Raw genomic sequence first — 5,181 nt, forward strand, 5'->3', positions numbered from 1 at the left:
TGCTAAGTTATTTTCCCCTCTGAGGTGGGACAGAATTCCTAGAGGTAGGTGGATTTGGGTATTTGCCTTTCCCCACATGGAAGGCTAGAGCCAGCTGGAATTGGATATTTTCCTTTCCCCAGATTGGTTCGGTTCTTCTGAGGACAGGACTTGCTAAGAACAATCAAAATGGCAAAATGGGTCCTTTTCCACATACTCTGATGGAAGCATGGGAATATATTTTTCCTATATTTACCATGAATTTACTATGAGAACCTGGCAAACTTCCTGGAGGTAAAACTCACAAACGTGTGGTAGCTCCCTATAACTGGATCCCCCAGGAGTTTTTAACTCTCAGACTTGTCCACACCAAGCATCCAGAAATTTGTCAATTCCGGTTTAAGTTTTCCATCTCTGGCACTGGTTCCCACTGAGGTGTCTGCTAATGGATTTCTGCTATGATAAATTGTGATTCTCTGTATCCACCTGTTCATCTCTCCAATTTTGGGGGCAGTGGTTTGCTCTGTGATCTCTTTTCCCCCGACATGTTTAACAAGTGTTGTTGACATTTCCTTGTTTTCATTCTTTTACTTGTTGTTAGGACAGAGCCGCAATTTTTAAGCTCCTTACATACTGGATTAAAAGCCAGAAATCCATAATTTTTTTCTCTGTTTTTAATCATCATTCAGGACTAAATATTTGTGGTTAATTTCATTACAATGTCTTCTTTAATAATTGAACTACTTGTAAGTGTTTTAATATCTAAACATATGATAAGGAAAAACTTGTCTATCTTTTTTTCTTTTTTTCTATTATGGTCAATGAGCAAAATGTGGATTATTTGAAATATACTGAGACTAGCCTTGTTGTCTGGTAAATGGTAAATATTCTATATGTAGTTGAAAGTGTTTTGCGTTCTCTAATCACTTCAGGCACACATCTGTAAACACCAGTTCATAGAGTTTCATTATTCACAAGTTTCGTTATTCAAATTTCCTATGTCCATATTAACTTTTTGTCTCCTTGATCTATCATTTTCGGAGAGCTATGCTAAACATTTCTCATTACAATTATGAATTTGCCTATGTCTTCTGTCAATTTTTTAATATATACTTTGGGGCTTTGTAAGAGGGGAAATATAGGTTCAGAATTGTCTTGCTGGCACATTTTGCCTTCCAACTTTACATAATGAGCCCTTCCCTAACAATTTCTCTACTTTATCTGATATTGCTACAGTATTTCTTTTAGTTTAATATTTACCTGGTTTGTCTTTTTACATTCTTGACTTTCAGTAACTGGTTTTCTTTAGTCTTTAGTGGGTCACTTGCAAATAATATATACGTGGCCAGGCACAGCGGCTCACACCTGTAATCCCAGAACTTTGGGAGGCTGAGGTGGGTGGATCACTTGTTCTCAGGAGTTTGAGACCAGCCTCATCTTTTGGTGAGACCTCATCTCCACAAAAAATACAAAAATTAACTGGGCATGGTGGTATGCACCTGTAGTCCCTGCTACTCAGGAGGCTGAGGTGGCAGGATGGCTTGAGCCTGGGAGGCAAAGGTTGCAGTAAGGTAAGAGCACACGTCTGTATTCCAGCCTGGGTGACAGAGTGAAACCCTGTCTTCCAAATAATAGTAATAATATGTGGATGTTTTTTAAAAACTTTGTCCTTATTTAATCTAAATAAATGTATTTTCAGAATGACTTCTGATATATTTTAGCCTGCTTCTGATCCTCCCTACTCACTTTCTATTGAGTGATATTTTCCTTACATCCTCTCCCTTCTCTCTTTTATTTAACTCTACTGATTTAGAAGTTATTTGTTCTATTTTATTCTTCCAGTGCCAACCCATACATTTTTAACATGCAAACTTGTCTTAAATGCTAAGATTTATCATTGTTATTATCTTTCTGTCAAGAAGTATAAGAACTCTAGAACTCCTAACTCTCCCCTTTCTTTCGTAACTGATATTTTAGTTTCATTTTTTTTAATTCTCCTAAACCATAGACATTATTATATCTATGTTCTCTGTGCTGGTTTGGATTTCTTTAACATCTTCATCTATTTCTTTGCTCAGTGTTGCTTCTTCCATTCTATTTCTTCTCCCTACTTTCCAATTTCTACTTATATCCTTTGGTAATTCTTTTAGTGTCTCTGAGAAGTAACCTCTCTTCATTTTGTTTTAGAGTGTCTATATTTAACCTCCACCCTTTTATAATGGTTTAGTTGTGTGAAAAAAAAGAAAGAAAAGTTTAACCTGACAATCAGTTCCCTCAACACTTTGAAAATAATATATTTGGCCTCCCCGCATATACTGGTGCTAAATGAAAGTCCACTGTCAGTCTGATTCTTGTTCCTTCAAAGGCCACTTGTCTCTTCTGTCTAATAGTTTTTCAGATTTTTCCCTCTGTCTTTGGTGTTCTGCACTTTTACCAGGATGTGCCTTGGTCAAGATAGTTTGTTATTGATTGATTGATTCATTCATTTTTCTATTGAGAAGAAGGGCTCTGTGATCCATCAATCCGAAAACACATCTTTCCTCAATTTTGTCTTAATTTCTTTGACTCATGCTCTCTCCCATCACCATTTTTCTGTTCTTTTGGAAGCCCTATCACACTTATGTTGGATTCACTCATTCTGTCATCCATGTGTCTCAGTTGCCTTTCCATATGTCCCATGTCTTTATTTCTCCCTGATGTACCCAGGATAGTTTCTTCAAGCATATCTTCCTATTCATAATTTCTGTCTTCCCTTGTGTAATTTGCTGTTGGTCCTATCTATTGAGATTTTAATGATTGTGAGTAGATAGATAAATACATAAGGAGATAGATAATTTAGAATAATAAATACTCAAATGCTCCTTGTTTCTTTTTCAAATCTGCTCTTTTTTTCTTTTTTTTTTTTTTTTGAGACGGAGTCTCACTCTGTCACCCAGGCTGGAGTACAGTTGCGTGATCTCAGCTCACTGCAACCTCCGCCTCCTAGGTTCAAGCGATTCTCCTGCCTCAGCCTCCTGAGTAGCTGGGATTGCGGGCACATGCCATCACATCTGGCTAAGTTTTTTTGTATTTTTAGTAGAGTTGGGTTTCACCATGTTGGCCAAGCTGGTGACCTCAGGTGATCCACCCACCTTGGCCTCCCAAAGTGTTGGGATTACCGACACGAGCCACCACACCCAGCCTCAAACCTGCCTTTTATAGCATCCTCTTTGTTATTACATTTTCTTGTACTTTTTTTTTGTCTTTTTAATCCTCTTAAATATCACTTTTAAAAAATCTCCTTTGGACTACTCTGTATGTTTGAGTTTTCCAGGTACTAATTTTTCATTAATCGCTCCTGCTGCTGGCCCTCCCCTGCCTGATTTGTTTCTTATGCTTCTCTGTGATTCTGTTTGTGAGCTTGTCTTCAGCAGAGCTGACTGTTCCGAGGGATTCTAGTGTACCCTGAGTTACAGTACAATCCACAATGAGGGCTTTCTGGCTTCCTACTTTGCAGTTCAAGAGACTTCTATTGTCCTGGGCCAGTTCTTATGTTACCATCTTATTTGTGGTTCCCACGCTACAGAGGAAGAGGGCATCTGTACTCTACATCCATGCATAGGGCAGGATAAGGTTTTGAGTTCTTTGGGGGAGATTTTCTTCTCTTTTTATGATCCTTTGCCACTTTTTTTTTTTTTTTTTTTGAGATGGAGTCTCACTCTGTCGCCCAGGTTGAAGTGCAGTGGATCAATCTCAGTTCCCTGCAACCTCCGCCTTCTGGGTTCAAGCGATTCTCCCGCCTCAGCCTGCTGCGTAGCTGGGACTACAGGAGCGTGCCACCATGCCTGGCTACTTTTTGTGTTTTTAGTAGAGATGGGGTTCCACCATATTGGCCGGGCTGGTCTCGAACTGCTGACCTCATGATCCACCTGCTTCAGCCTCTCAAAGTGCTGGGATTACAGGTGTGAGCCACCGTGCCCAACCGATCCTTTGCCACTCTTAAAGCCCCATATTGTGGAGTTTCTGCCTGCTGCTCTCGGCTGGAGGTAGGGGTGAATTATTTCAGTCTATGTGATCCAGGAGCACTTTACAGAGTGAGGGGGAGGAGGAGGGCTTGTTTCTGAGCCCTTTGCTTTGTGACAGATCTGGTTGCCCATGGTGCTGGGACCCCAGACCCCAGCCTCAGGATTTGTGTCTGCTCTGGCCCTGAGACTGGGGTCTGAGGTTATAACACCAGCCTGCTACTCTTAGTGTCAGCTTCTCACACGGCCCTGGCTTGAACCTCTGTCTTCTGTCTTTGTTTCTGAATCTTGGGGATGTTCCTTCTTTTGTTCACACTGGGAAAATTTTTATAATTGTGTTTATTATTTTATTATATTGTATTCACAATTCTATGCATTTGTATTGAGAGAGGGGAAATGCTACACCAGCTCAGGCAACCATGATGCTGAAAGTCCTCCATGATCTACTATTTCTTTAGTGAAATATTTAAATTGATACATCACATGCAAAATCATTAAAAAGGTACATGTCATAAGGTGCAGCATGATTTACAGCTCAAAGAATCCTCATTTAAGTCAACACACTTATGTAACTAGCACCCAGACTAAGAAGTAGAAAGCTATCAGCACCCTAGAAGCTACATTTGCACCCCACTTTACTCAACCCCCTCAAAATAATTGTTATCCTGCCCATTGTCCCCCAAAGTAGCTTTGCCTATTCTTGATTTTTATAAAATGGAAACATACAATATGTTCTTTTTTGCATCTCACTTCATTTATTCAACATGGTTGATATGGCTTGGCTCTGTGTCGCCACCCAAACCTCATCTCAAATTGTAATCCCCATGTGTCAGGGGAGGGGCCTGCTGGGAGGTGATTGAATCACGGGGTGGACTTCCCCTTTGCTGTTCTCATGATAGTGACTGAGTTCTCATGAGATCCGGTTGTCTGAAAGTGTGTGGCACTTGCCCCTTCGCTTCCTCTCTCTCTCTCCTGCCACCATTTGAAGAAAGTGCTTGCTTCCCTTTCACTTTCTGCCATGATTGTAAGTTTCCTAAGGCCTCCCAGTCATCCTTCCTGTTAAGCCTGCAGAACTGTGAGTCAATTAAACCTCTTTTCTTCATAAATTACCCAGTCTCAGGTAGTTCTTTATAGCAGTGTGAGAACAGACTAATACAATTGTGTGTTGAGATTCATCCAAATTCTTATTTGTAGTTGGATG

This window comes from Pongo pygmaeus, chromosome 23 (genome assembly GCF_028885625.2).
Source record: "Pongo pygmaeus isolate AG05252 chromosome 23, NHGRI_mPonPyg2-v2.0_pri, whole genome shotgun sequence".
Taxonomy (NCBI): domain Eukaryota; kingdom Metazoa; phylum Chordata; class Mammalia; order Primates; family Hominidae; genus Pongo; species Pongo pygmaeus.